General features: G+C 44.1%; 1 pseudogene; it reads right to left on the bottom strand.

The window, feature by feature from the left end:
* Window positions 1–509: 509 nt before the first annotated feature.
* LOC135509888 (tripartite motif-containing protein 2-like) overlaps window positions 510–15,943 on the bottom strand; it is a 39,529-nt pseudogene continuing 24,095 nt past the window's right edge.

Genomic DNA, 15,943 nt, shown 5'->3' with positions numbered 1-15,943 from the left:
CCTTATTGATTTTTTGCAGACAGCGATCCTCAAACGAACCATAAATATTATTATTCTATAGAACATACATTTATCAGTATCGTTCTCTAGAACGACGAACAATTTGTATCATTCTCTAGAACCCATACGAACAATTTGTATCATTCTCTAGAACCCATACGAACCATTTGTATCGTTCTCTAGAACCCATCGTACAATTTATATTGTTCTGTAGACTCCATAGGTTTAAGAACAGATAAACAGGTTGAGATTAGTTTGATATTGAGTCAGATTAGCAGGTTGAGATTTGTTTGATATTGAGTCAGATTAACAGGTTGAGATTAGTTTGATATTGAGTCAGATTAACCGTTTGAGATTAGTTTGATATTGAGTCAGATTAACAGGTTTCCACGGTGGGATGGGGAGCTGTGACATCATTTTGGCAAGCGAGAGCTAGGTCTCAGGACCAATGCTCTCACTGTGCGGTTCTGGCCAATAGTAAGGCAGATGAGTGACGTGTCGTCCGGTGCAAAGAGAGGAGCAGATTTGATTGGTCGTCATTTAAATTCACACCAGGAAGTGGTAGACCTTGAAACGGTGATTCGGTCCATCCATCTCTCCATATCTCTTCTCCCTCCATCCATTCACCCATACCTCCCTCCCTCTATTACTGTAGGTGTCTGTAGACCTTGAAACAGTGGTTCTGTCCATCCATCTCTCCATCTCTCTTCTCACTCCCTCTATTACTGTAGGTATCTGTAGACCTTGAAGCAGTGGTTCTGTCCATCCATCTCTCCATCTCTCTTCTCACTCCCTCTATTACTGTAGGTATCTGTAGACCTTGAAGCAGTGGTTCTGTCCATCCATCTCTCCATCTCTCTTCACTCCCTCTATTACTGTAGGTATCTGTAGACCTTGAAGCAGTGGTTCCCAGAGTCGGCCACCACCACGTGTCCATCAGAGGTGAGAGCCAGACCCTGAGGTCCGTAGAGAGGGTCAGCTGATGTGTTGATATAGGACAGGAAGGAGCCACTACCGTCAAACACCTGGAGAGGAGAGGGGGAGGATACTTATGTAAATTAACACCTGAAGAGGAGAGGGGGGGGGGGGGATACTTATGTAAATTAACACCTGGAGAGGAGAAGGGGGATGATACTTATGTAAATTAACACCTGAAGAGGAGAGGGGAGGATACTTATGTAAATTAACACCTGAAGAGGAGAGGGGGGAGGATACTTATGTAAATTAACACCTGAAGAGGAGAGGGGGAGGATACTTATGTAAATTAACACCTGAAGAGGAGAGGGGGAGGATACTTATGTAAATTGACACCTGGAGAGGAGAGGGGGGGATACTTATGTAAATTAACACCTGAAGAGGAGAGGGGGAGGATACTTATATAAATTAACACCTGAAGAGGAGAGGGGAGGATCCTTATGTAAATTGACACCTGGAGAGGAGAGGGGAGGATACTTATGTAAATTAACACCTGAAGAGGAGAGGGGGAGGATACTTATGTAAATTAACACCTGAAGAGGAGAGGGGGGGATACTTATGTAAATTAACACCTGGAGAGGAGAAGGGGAGGATACTTATGTAAATTAACACCTGGAGAGGAGAAGGGGGAGGATACTTATGTAAATTGACACCTGGAGAGGAGAAGGGGGATGATGAATGATGAAAATACTTTTTGAACGTTGATATCTGTGTAAGAATTATGAAGATAAAGTATTCTCAAAGTATTTTTTTAAGTATTCTGAATGAATTATCTTTATTCTAAAGTAACTGAAAACAAATCAAACCAGATTTATTTATAAAGCCCTTTGTACATCAGCTGATATCTCAAAGTGCTGTACAGAAACCCAGCCTAAAAACCCCAAACATCAAGCCATGCAGGTGTAGAAACAATACTATTGTACCTGTATTTGAATAATTTTGTACCTGTATACAGTATAAATTATATATTATATATTGTATAATGTATTCACACGTGTCACTTTTCCCACATTTTGTTAAGTTACAGCCTGAATTTAAAATGACTGACATGTTTGTCACTGACATACACACAATTTGGTTTTTTTTTTTTTTTTTTTTTTACCTTTATTTTACTAGGCAAGTCAGTTAAAGAACAAATTCATATTTTCAATGATGGCCTAGAACAGCGGGTTAACTGCCTTTTAAGGGGCAGAGCGACAGATTTTGTACCTTGTCAGCTTGATTTGAACTTGCAACCTTTTGGTTACTAGTCCAACACTCTAACCACTAGGCTACACTGTCGCCCAAAAATACCCCATAATGTCAAAGTGGATGTTTTTCATTTTTTTAATTTTTTTTTTTACAAATTCATTAACAATGAACAATGAAAAGCTGAAATGAGTCAATAAGTATTCAACCCCTTTTTTATGGCAAGCATAAATAAGTTCAGGAGTAACATAATATGTTATATGGACTCACTCTGTGTGCAATAATTATATTTAAAATGTTTTTTTGAATGACTACGTCATCTCTGTACCCCACACATACAGATAATTGTAAGGTCCCTCAGTCGAACAATGCATTTCAAACACAGATTAAACCACAAAGAAATATGGAGGTTTTCCAATGCCTCGCAAAGAAGGGCACCAATTGGTAGATAGGTTAAAATATATGAAGCAGAAATTGAATACCCCTTTGAGCATGGTGAAGTTATTAATTACACTTTGAATGGTGTGTCAATACACCCCAGTCACTACAAAGATACAGGCGTCCTTCCTAACTCAGTTGGTGGAGAGGAAGGAAACCGCTCAGGGATTTCATCATGAGGCCAGTAGTGACTTTAAAATAGTTACGAGTGTAATGGCTGTGATAGGAGAAAACTGAGGATGGATCAACAACATTGTAGTTACTCCACAATACGAACCTAATTGACAGAGTGAAAAGAAGGAAGCCTGTACAGAATAAAAAATATTCCAAAACATTCATCCTGTTTGCAACAAGACTGTAAATACGGCAAAAAATGTGCTAAAAAAATGAACGTTTTGTCCTGAATACAAAGTGTCATGATTGGGGCAAATCCAACAAAACACATTACTGAGTAAAACTCTCCATATGTACAAGCATGGCGGTGGCTGCATCATGTTATGGGTATGCTTGTAATCGTTTAGCACTGGGGAGTTTTGGAGGATTGATTTTTGATAAGCAAAGGCAAAATCCTAGAGGAAAACCTGGTTCAGTCTGCTTTCCACTAGACACTGGGAGACTAAATCACCTTCCAGCAAAACCCTAACCTAAAACACAAGACCAAATCTACACTGGAGTTGCTTACCAAGAGGACAGTGAATGTTCCGAGTTACAGCTTTGAATTAAATCTGAGTGACAATCAATGGGAGACTTAAATGGCTGTCTAGCAATGATCAACAACCACTGACAGATTTTGAAGAACTTTAAAATAATCCAGGTGTGGTAGGCTCTTAGAGACTTACCCAGAAAGACTCACAGCTCTTAGAGACTTACCCAGAAAGACTCACAGCTCTTAGAGACTTACCCAGAAAGACTCACAGCTCTTAGAGACTTACCCAGAAACACCCACAGCTCTTAGAGACTTACCCAGAAACACTCACAGATCTTAGACTTACCCAGAAAAACTCACAGCTCTTAGAGACTTACCCATAAACACTCACAGCTCTTAGAGACTTACCCAGAAACACTCACAGCTCTTAGAGACTTACCTAGAAAGACTCACAGCTCTTAGAGACTTACCCAGAAACACTCACAGCTCTTAGAGACTTACCTAGAAAGACTCACAGCTCTTATCAACTTACAGAAACACTCACAGCTCTTAGAGACTTACCCAGAAAGACTCACAGATCTTAGAGACTTACCCATAAACACTCACAGCTCTTAGAGACTTACCCAGAAAGACCACAGCTCTTAGAGACTTACCCAGAAACACTCACAGCTCTTAGAGACTTAAGAAACACTCACAGCTCTTAGAGACTTACCCAGAAACACTCACAGCTCTTAGCACTCTTAGCGATTTACCCAGAAACACTCTTAGAGACTTACCCAGAAACACTCAAAGCTCTTAGAGACTTACCCAGAAAGACTCACAGCTCTTAGAGACTTACCCAGAAAGACTCACAGCTCTTAGAGACTTACACATAAACACTCACAGCTCTTAGAGACTTACCCAGAAACACTCACAGCTCTTAGAGAGTTACCCAGAAACACTCACAGCTCTTAGAGAGTTACCCAGAAACACTCACAGCTCTTAGAGACTTACCCAGTTACACTCACAGCTGTAACCACTGTATTGACTCAGGGGTGTGAATACTTATGTCAATAAATTATTTCTGTACTTCATTTTCAGTAAATTCGCAAACATTTCTAAAACTGTTTTCACTTTGTCATTATGGGGTATTGTGATGTCATTATGGGATATTGTGATGTCATTATCGGGTACTGTGTATAGATGGATGAGGAAAACATATATTTATGGATTAATTCAAAGGATATGAACACTTTCTGAATGCACTGAGTGGTGTAGCAGTCTAAGGCATTGCATCTCAGTGCAAGAGAAGTCACTACAGTGGTTCAAATCCATGCTGTATCACATCCAGCTGTGATTGGGAGTCCAATAGGGCAGAGCATAATTGTCCTGGGGTAGGCTGTCATTGTAAATTAGAATTTGTTCATAACTAACTTGCCTGGTTAAATAGCAGTGGTGGGCCGTCAGGGCAACAAGGCCTTCTCTGCTGGCCTAAACATCATCAGAATATATCTTTTTTTTAAATATATTTTCCCACAAATATGTATTAAATTATTCCCCAGAGTAAGAGTTACACTCTTCATTTCATAGCGTTCCTCTTGGTTGCACTGCTTCCAGCCCCAGGTTGAGATTTGGAGGGCTGGTCTTTATGTTAGATATTTTATCCAATCATATTCAGCCATCATGTGTTGCCAGGGGTCTAAAATCTGCCCTCAGGCCTTCAGAATCAACAGTGCGGGCGCTTGTAGCTTAAGTGAATGGAAATTAAAATTTAGTGTCAACCAATCAGCTTTAGAGTTGGCTATTGTACGCCTGCTGGCTGGCTCCAGTGTTACACAGGAGCCAGCTAGCAGGCGTAGTGCCTGCACGTCTTTTGATTGGATTACCAACTAGGAAACTGAAAGTGATCAACGATTGATCAACGAATTAATTCACATACTACTAAACTGTTTTTCAACCCACAATGGCGGAAGGAGAAGATATCGATTTGGTCGAGGATATAATTATAACACCATTCTCAAGACAAACTTTTCAAGAAAAGTTAGACATTGTCAGGAGAGGTAGACGCCGACGCTACAAAGCCGACGCTACAAAGACAGGCTCCGAGAAGCACTGCAAACTGTACTGCTGGGAATGCCTATGATTTGCAAGTGATCGATTTGGTGTTTGGAGCCACACTGGCTTTGCAAACCTGAGTTGTCTAACCAAGGCAGCAACGAGACACCAAAGTACGGCTGGGCACTTACAAACAATGGTGCTTTTGAAAACTTTTGGGGACACCCGAGTGGATCTCCAGCTTAACGAACAAGCGCGCAGGGCAACGAAGCTGCACAATGAAAAGTTATTGTACTCTTCCCCTGCAATTCTCTGAATAAAAATGTCAATTTCAATGTGATGCAAGGCCTGGTTATACTGCGTTTCTGTCTAAATGTATAGTGTCTAGAGCCATGGCATCATAATGATGGTAAAAAGAGGTGGATTAATTTGGGTGGGACTGTGTAGGACTTCACTGAAGGCCCAGGCCCCAGAACCACGGCACGCTACTGCTAAATACATTACCTATACTATATCTGTGGCTGTTGTGGATGTGGCATTCTCTCAGCCAGCTTCACCTGGAATGCTTTTTCCAACAGTCTTGAAGGAGTTCCCACATATTCTGAGCACTTGTTGGCTGTTTTTCCTTCACTCTGCGGTCCAACTCATCCCAAACCATCTCAATTGGGTTGAGTGTTGAGGTTCGGTGATTGTGGAGGCCAGGTCATCTGTTGCAGCACTCCATCACTCTCTTTTTTGGGCAAATAGCCCTTACACAGCCTGGAGGTGTGTTGGGTCCTGTTGAAAAACAAATGATAGTCCCACTAAGTGCAAACCAGATGGGATGGCGTATCACTCCAGAATGCTGTGGTAGCCATACTGGTTAAGTGTGCCTTGAATTTAAAAAGAATCACTGACAGTGTCACCAGCAAAGCACCGCAACACAATCACACCTCCTCCTCCATGCTTCACGGTGGGAACACCACACATGTAGAGATCATATTGTTCACCTACTCTGCATCTCACAAAGACAGCGGGTTTGGAATCAAAATCTCAAATTTGGACTCATCAGACGAAAGGACAGATTTCCACTGGTCTAATGTCCATTGCTTGTGTTTCTTGGCCCAAGCAAGTCTCTTCTTCTTATTGGTGTCCTTTAGTAGTGGTTTCTTTGTGCAGCAAAGGCACACCTGTTAATTTAAATGCTTTCCAGGTGTTTACCTCATGAAGCTGGTTGAGAGAATGCAAAGAGTGTGCAAAGCTGTCAACAAGGCAAAGGGTGGCTACTTTGAAGAATCTAAAATCTAAACAATATACTGATTTGTTTAACACTTTTTGTATATATATATATATATATATATAAAACTATACCTGTATGACTGGTACTGTATATCTATATATATATATATCTATATATACAATATACCTGTATGACTGGTACTGTATATCTATCTATCTATCTATCTATCTATCTATATATATATATATAAAACTATACCTGTATGACTGGTACTGTATATCTATATATTTATATCTATATATACACAACTATACCTGTATGACTGGTACTGTATATCTATATATATCTATATCTATATATAAAACTATACCTGTATGACTGGTACTGTATATCTATATATATCTATATCTATATATAAAACTATACCTGTATGACTGGTACTGTATATCTATATATATATATCTATATATAAAACTATACCTGTATGACTGGTACTGTATATCTATATCTATATATCTATATATAAACTATACCTGTATGACTGGTACTGTATATCTATATCTATATATCTATATATAAAACTATACCTGTATGACTGGTACTGTATATCTATATCTATATATAAAACTATACCTGTATGACTGGTACTGTATATCTATATATATCTATATCTATATATAAAACTATACCTGTATGACTGGTACTGTATATCTATATATATCTATATCTATATATAAAACTATACCTGTATGACTGGTACTGTATATCTATATATCTATATATAAAACTATACCTGTATGCGGCTGTTGCCCCAGTCAGCTACAATGATGTTTCCATTCACATCGACGGCCACGCCTGTCGGAGCATTAAATTGACCGTTGCCCTCTCCGTTAGATCCAAACTTCAACAGCAGCTCTCCCTCTGGGGTGAACACCTAGGAGGGAGGGAGGGAAATGGGACTTTTTTAAATTGAACCAGGACTTTTCCCATTCATTCTGTTGGTTTAATTAATGAAGGTCATGTTTAGTTGATCCATCAGACCTAGTAAATATTGGGTGGAAGTGTCTTGATAAGTTGGTTACCTTGACTGAGTGGTTGGTTTAATTAACGAAGCTCATGTTTAGTTGATCCACCAGACCTAGTAAATATTGGGTGGAAGTGTCTTGATAAGTTGGTTACCTTGACTGAGTGGTTGTGGAAGTCTGTCACTATGATCTCATTGTTGTTGTTGACGGCTGCAAAATGAGGACCTGGTCGGAAGAGAGGAGAGAGGAGGCAAGGAGGTGGAGAGAGGAGGAAAGGAGTAGGTGGAGAGAGGACAAATGAAGAGGAGGTGGAGAGAGGAGGTGGAGAGAGAAGGAGAGGTGAAGAGGAAGTGGAGAGAGGAGGAGAGGAGTAGGTGGAGAGAGGAGAGGACAAATGAAGAGGAGGTGGAGAGAGAAGGAGAGGTGAAGAGGAAGTGGAGAGAGGAGGAGAGGAGGTGGAGAGAGGAGAGATGGATCATGATCATGATCATCACCATCATTATCATTCCCATCATCATCACCATCATGACCCTCAGCATCATCATCAACACACCTGCAAACTGTTTGTCTCCGTTGCCGCGGCTACAATTTAGAAACGAGCTTGCCGGTTGGCTGGAAGATGAAGACAGTGCATGCCTTGTTGTCAACGACGATCACATGACCGTTCTGATCCACTGACACGCCCTTCGGTCCCATTAGCCTACCAGAGCCCAGCTTGGCCTGACAGACAGACAGATGACACAACCAATCAGAGGACAGGTAGACCTGACATACAGCTAACACAACCAATCAGAGGACAGCTTGGTCTGAAAATAGAATAAAGTTACCTGTATGTCACTTTTATGTCACTTATATGTCACCTGTAGATTGTTGTGCTCAGACATTTGGAGGGGTAGATGCTCAAAGTACCCCCTCTAAAATGGATTATATTTAAAAAATGTACTCAGCAATCTAAACACAATATCCTAGAAACAGAAATACCTTATTTGCATAAGTATTCAGACCCTTTGCTATGAAACGTGTAAATATGCTCAGGTGCCATTGATCAACTTGATTGGAGTCCACCTGTGGTAAATTTGATTGATTGGTCATGATTTAGAAAGGCACACACCTGTCAGATCAAAAACCAAGCCATGAGGTCGAAGGAATTGTCCATAGAGCTCCGAGACAGGATTGTGTCGAGGTACAGATCTGGGGAAAGGTACCACAACATTTATGGAGCATTGAAGGTCTCTAAGAACACAGTGGCCTCCATCATTCTTAAGTGTAAGAAGTTTGGAACTACCAACACTCTTCCAAGAGCTGGCCACTGGCAAAACTGAGCAATCAGGGGAGACGGGCCTTTGTCAGGGAGGTGACCAAGAACCCGATGGTCACTCTGACAGAGCTCTAGTGTTCCTCTGTGGAGATGGGAGAAACTTCCAGAAGTACAACCAATATTGAACATCTGGAGGAAACCTGGCACCATCCCTAAGGTGAAGCATGGTGGTGGCAGCATGATGCGGGGGGGGGGATGTTTTTCAGTGGCAGAGACTGGGAGACTAGTCAGGATCAAGGGAAAAATGAACAGAGCAAAGTACAGAGAGATCCTTAATGAAAACCTGCTACAGAGCTCTCAGGACCTCAGACTGGGGTGAAGGTTCACCTTCCATCAGGACAACAACCCTAAGCACACAGCCAAGACAATGCAGGAGTGTCTTCTGGAAAATTCTTTGAATGTCCTTGATTGACCCAGCCTGAGACTGGACTTGAATCCAATCGAACATTTGGAGAGACCTGAAAATAATAATAATAATAATATATCCCATTTAGCAGACGCTTTTGTCCAAAGCGACTTACAAGTCGGCTGGGGCCACTAGTTTTACATATGGGTGGTCCCAGCGGGAATCGAACCCACGACGCTTGGCATTGCAAGCGCCATGCAAGCGCCATGCTCTACCGACTGAGCCACACAGGACACATAGAAAATAGCTGTGCAGCGACTCTTCCCATCCAACCTGACAGAGCTTGAGAGGATCTGCAGAGAAAATGGGAGAAACTCCCCAAATATAAGTGTGCCAAGTTTGTAGCGTCATACCTAAGAAGACTCGAGGCTGTAATCGCTGCCAAAGGTGTTTCAACAAATTGGTGAGTAAAGGATCTGAGTACTTATGTAAATGTAATATTTCAGTTTCTTTTTTATATATGTGCAAAAATATATATTTTTCTACTGTTTTTGCTTTGTCATAATAGGATATTGTGTGTAGCTTGATGAGGGGAAAAATAATTTAATACATTTTGGGATAAGGCTGTAAAGTAACAAAATGTGGGAAAAGTCAAGGGGTCTGATCACCGTTATTCTCCACAGGGCAGACTACAGGCAGACTACCGTTATTCTCCACAGGGCAGACTACAGGCAGACTACCGTTATTCTCCACAGGGCAGACTACAGGCAGACTACCGTTATTCTCCACAGGGCAGACTACAGGCAGACTACCGTTATTCTCCACAGGACAGACTACAGGCAGACTACCGTTATTCTCCACAAGGCAGACTACAGGCAGACTACCGTTATTCTCCACAGGGCAGACTACAGGCAGACTACCGTTATTCTCCACAGGGCAGACTACAAGCAGACTACCGTTATTCTCCACAAGGCAGACTACAGGCAGACTACCGTTATTCTCCACAGGGCAGACTACAGGCAGACTACCGTTATTCTCCACAGGGCAGACTACAGGCAGACTACCGTTATTCTCCACAGGGCAGACTACAGGCAGACTACCGTTATTCTCCACAGGGCAGACTACAGGCAGACTACCGTTATTCTCCACAGGGCAGACTACAGGCAGACTACCGTTATTCTCCACAGGGCAGACTACAGGCAGACTACCGTTATTCTCCACAGGGCAGACTACAGGCAGACTACCGTTATTCTCCACAGGGCAGACTACAGGCAGACTACCGTTATTCTCCACAGGGCAGACTACAGGCAGACTACCGTTATTCTCCTCAGGGCAGACTACAGGCAGACTACCGTTATTCTCCACAGGGCAGACTACAGGCAGACTACCGTTATTCTCCACAGGGCAGACTACAGGCAGACTACCGTTATTCTCCACAGGGCAGACTACAGGCAGAATACCGTTATTCTCCACAGGGCAGACTACAGGCAGACTACCGTTATTCTCCACAGGGCAGACTACAGGCAGACTACCGTTATTCTCCACAGGGCAGACTACAGGCAGACTACCGTTATTCTCCACAGGGCAGACTACAGGCAGACTACCGTTATTCTCCACAGGGCAGACTACAGGCAGAATACCGTTATTCTCCACAGGGCAGACTACAGGCAGACTACCGTTATTCTCCACAGGGCAGACTACAGGCAGACTACCGTTATTCTCCACAGGGCAGACTACAGGCAGACTACCGTTATTCTCCACAGGGCAGACTACAGGCAGACTACCGTTATTCTCCACAGGGCAGACTACAGGCAGACTACCGTTATTCTCCACAGGGCAGACTACAGGCAGACTACCGTTATTCTCCACAAGGCAGACTACAGGCAGACTACCGTTATTCTCCACAGGGCAGACTACAGGCAGACTACCGTTATTCTCCACAAGGCAGACTACAGGCAGACTACCGTTATTCTCCACAGGGCAGACTACAGGCAGACTACCGTTATTCTCCACAGGGCAGACTACAGGCAGACTACCGTTATTCTCCACAGGGCAGACTACAGGCAGACTACCGTTATTCTCCACAGGGCAGACTACAGGCAGACTACCGTTATTCTCCACAGGGCAGACTACAGGCAGACTATGTTTATTCTCCACAGGGCAGAATACAGGCAGACTACCGTTATTCTCCACAAGGCAGACTACAGGCAGACTACCGTTATTCTCCACAGGGCAGACTACAGGCAGACTACCGTTATTCTCCACAGGGCAGACTACAGGCAGACTACCGTTATTCTCCACAGGGCAGACTACAGGCAGAATACCGTTATTCTCCACAGGGCAGACTACAGGCAGACTACCGTTATTCTCCACAGGGCAGACTACAGGCAGAATACCGTTATTCTCCACAGGGCAGACTACAGGCAGAATACCGTTATTCTCCACAGGGCAGACTACAGGCAGACTACCGTTATTCTCCACAGGGCAGACTACAGGCAGACTACCGTTATTCTCCACAGGGCAGACTACAGGCAGAATACTGTTATTCTCCACAAGGCAGACTACAGGCAGAATACCGTTATTCTCCACAGGGCAGACTACAGGCAGACTACCGTTATTCTCCACAGGTCAGACTACAGGCAGACTACCGTTATTCTCCACAGGGCAGACTACAGGCAGACTACCGTTATTCTCCACAGGGCAGACTACAGGCAGACTACCGTTATTCTCCACAGGGCAGACTACAGGCAGACTACCGTTATTCTCCACAGGGCAGACTACAGGCAGAATACCGTTATTCTCCACAGGGCAGACTACAGGCAGACTACCGTTATTCTCCACAGGGCAGACTACAGGCAGACACTGCCGTTATTCTCCACAGGGCAGACTACAGGCAGAATACTGTTATTCTCCACAAGGCAGACTACAGGCAGAATACCGTTATTCTCCACAGGGCAGACTACAGGCAGACTACCGTTATTCTCCACAGGTCAGACTACAGGCAGACTACCGTTATTCTCCACAGAGCAGACTACAGGCAGACTACCGTTATTCTCCACAGGGCAGACTACAGGCAGAATACCGTTATTCTCCACAGGGCAGACTACAGGCAGACTACCGTTATTCTCCACAAGGCAGACTACAGGCAGACTACCGTTATTCTCCACAGGGCAGACTACAGGCAGACTACCGTTATTCTCCACAGGGCAGACTACAGGCAGAATACCGTTATTCTCCACAGGGCAGACTACAGGCAGACTACCGTTATTCTCCACAGGGCAGACTGCAGGCAGACTACTGTTATTCTCCATAGGGCAGACTACAGGCAGACTACCGTTATTCTCCACAAGGCAGACTACAGGCAGACTACCGTTATTCTCCACAGGGCAGACTACAGGCAGACTACCGTTATTCTCCACAGGGCAGACTACAGGCAGAATACCGTTATTCTCCACAGGGCAGACTACAGGCAGACTACCGTTATTCTCCACAGGGCAGACTACAGGCAGACTACCGTTATTCTCCATAGGGCAGACTACAGGCAGAATACCGTTATTCTCCACAAGGCAGACTACAGGCAGACTACAGTTATTCTCCACAGGGCAGACTACAGGCAGACTACCGTTATTCTCGACAGGGCAGACTACAGGCAGAATACCGTTATTCTCCACAGGGCAGACTACAGGCAGACTACCGTTATTCTCCACAGGGCAGACTATAGGCAGACTACCGTTATTCTCCACAGGGCAGACTACAGGCAGACTACCGTTATTCTCCACAGGGCAGACTACAGGCAGACTACCGTTATTCTCCACAGGGCAGACTACAGGCAGACTACCGTTATTCTCCACAGGGCAGACTACAGGCAGACTACAGGCAGACTACCGTTATTCTCCACAGGGCAGACTACAGGCAGACTACCGTTATTCTCCACAAGGCAGACTACAGGCAGAATACCGTTATTCTCCACAGGGCAGACTACAGGCAGACTACCGTTATTCTCCACAAGGCAGACTACAGGCAGAATACCGTTATTCTCCACAGGGCAGACTACAGGCAGACTACCGTTATTCTCCACAATGCAGACTACAGGCAGAATACCGTTATTCTCCACAGGGCAGACTACAGGCAGACTACCGTTATTCTCCACAGGGCAGACTACAGGCAGAATACCGTATTCTCCACAGGGCAGACTACAGGCAGACTACAGGCAGACTACCGTTATTCTCCACAAGGCAGACTACAGGCAGACTACCGTTATTCTCCACAAGGCAGACTACAGGCAGACTACCGTTATTCTCCACAGGGCAGACTACAGGCAGAATACCGTTATTCTCCACAGGGCAGACTACAGGCAGACTACCGTTATTCTCCACAAGGCAGACTACAGGCAGACTACAGGCAGACTACCGTTATTCTCCACAAGGCAGACTACAGGCAGACTACCGTTATTCTCCACAAGGCAGACTACAGGCAGACTACCGTTATTCTCCACAGGGCAGACTACAGGCAGAATACCGTTATTCTCCACAGGGCAGACTACCGTTATTCTCCACAAGGCAGACTACAGGCAGACTACCGTTATTCTCCACAAGGCAGACTACAGGCAGACTACCGTTGTTCTCCACAGGGCAGACTACAGGCAGACTACCGTTATTCTCCACAAGGCAGACTACAGGCAGAATACCGTTATTCTCCACAAGGCAGACTACAGGCAGAATACCGTTATTCTCCACAGGGCAGACTACAGGCAGACTACCGTTATTCTCCACAAGGCAGACTACAGGCAGACTACCGTTATTCTCCACAAGGCAGACTACAGGCAGAATACCGTTATTCTCCACAAGGCAGACTACAGGCAGACTACCGTTATTCTCCACAAGGCAGACTACAGGCAGACTACCGTTATTCTCCACAAGGCAGACTACAGGCAGACTACCGTTATTCTCCACAGGTCAGCTAGCTAGTAACGTTATGCAGCTTCCAGTCAGCTACCTAGTAATGTTATGTAGCTTCTGGTCAGCTAGCTAGTAATGTTATGTAGCTTCTGGTCAGCTAGTTAGTAATGTTATGTAGCTTCTGGTCAGCTAGCTAGTAATGTTATGTAGCTTCTGGTCAGCTATCTAGGAATGTTATGCAGCTTGTGGTCAGCTACCTAGCTAGTAATATTATGCAGCTTCCGGTCAGCTACCTAGCTAGTAATGTTATGTAGCTTCTGGTCAGCTAGTTAGTAATGTTATGTAGCTTCTGGTCAGCTACCTAGCTAGTAATGTTATGTAGCTTCTGGTCATCTACCTAGCTAGTAAAGTTATGCAGCTTCCGGTCAGCTATCTAGGAATGTTATGCAGCTTCTGGTCAGCTACGTAGCTAGTAATATTATGCAGCTTCCGGTCAGCTGCCTAGCTAGTAATATTATGCAGCTTCTGGTCATCTACCTAGCTAGTAAAGTTATGCAGCTTCCGGTCAGCTATCTAGGAATGTTATGCAGCTTCTGGTCAGCTACGTAGCTAGTAATATTATGCAGCTTCCGGTCAGCTGCCTAGCTAGTAATATTATGCAGTTTCTGGTCAGCTACCTAGCTAGTAAAGTTATGCAGCTTCCGGTCAGCTATCTAGGAATGTTATGCAGCTTCTGGTCAGCTACGTAGCTAGTAATATTATGCAGCTTCCGGTCAGCTGCCTAGCTAGTAATGTTATGTAGCTTCTGGTCAGCTACCTAGCTAGTAAAGTTATGCAGCTTCCAGTCAGCTATCTAGGAATGTTATGCAGCTTCTGGTCAGCTACGTAGCTAGTAATATTATGCAGCTTCCGGTCAGCTGCCTAGCTAGTAATGTTATGTAGCTTCTGGTCAGCTACCTAGCTAGTAAAGTTATGCAGCTTCCAGTCAGCTATCTAGGAATGTTATGCAGCTTCTGGTCAGCTACGTAGCTAGTAATATTATGCAGCTTCCGGTCAGCTGCCTAGCTAGTAATATTATGCAGCTTCTGGTCAGCTACCTAGTAACGTTATGCAGCTTCTGGTCAGCTACCTAGCTAGTAATGTTATGCAGCTTCCAGTCAGCTACCTAGTAACGTTATGCAGCTTCTGGTCAGCTAGCTAGTAATGTTATGCAGCTTCTGGTCAGCTACCTAGCTAGTAAAGTTATGCAGCTTCCGGTCAGCTATCTAGGAATGTTATGCAGCTTCTGGTCAGCTACGTAGCTAGTAATATTATGCAGCTTCCGGTCAGCTGCCTAGCTAGTAATATTATGCAGCTTCCGGTCAGCTACCTAGCTAGTAATATTATGCAGCTTCTGGTCAGCTACCTAGCTAGTAATGTTATGCAGCTTCTGGTCAGCTACCTAGTAATGTTATGCAGCTTCTGGCCAGCTACCTAGCTAGTAATATTACGCAGCTTCCGGTCAGCTACCTAGCTAGTAATATTATGCAGATTCCGGTCAGCTACCTAGCTAGTAATGTTATGTAGCTTCTGGTCAGCTATCTAGGAACGTTATGCAGCTTCTGGTCAGCTACCTAGCTAGTAATGTTATGCAGCTTCTGGTCAGCTACCTAGCTAGTATTGTTATGTAGCTTCTGGTCAGCTACCTAGCTAGTAATGTTATGCAGCTTCCAGTCACCTACCTAGTAACGTTATGCAGCTTCTGGTCAGCTACCTAGCTAGTATTGTTATGTAGCTTCTGGTCAGCTACCTAGCTAGTAATGTTATGCAGCTTCCAGTCTGTGACCTAGTAACGTTATGCAGCTTCTGGTCAGCTA

This window comes from Oncorhynchus masou, chromosome 23 (assembly GCF_036934945.1).
Source record: "Oncorhynchus masou masou isolate Uvic2021 chromosome 23, UVic_Omas_1.1, whole genome shotgun sequence".
In the NCBI taxonomy this organism is placed as follows: Eukaryota; Metazoa; Chordata; class Actinopteri; order Salmoniformes; family Salmonidae; genus Oncorhynchus; species Oncorhynchus masou.
This window is presented reverse-complemented; position numbering and strand designations above follow the sequence as displayed.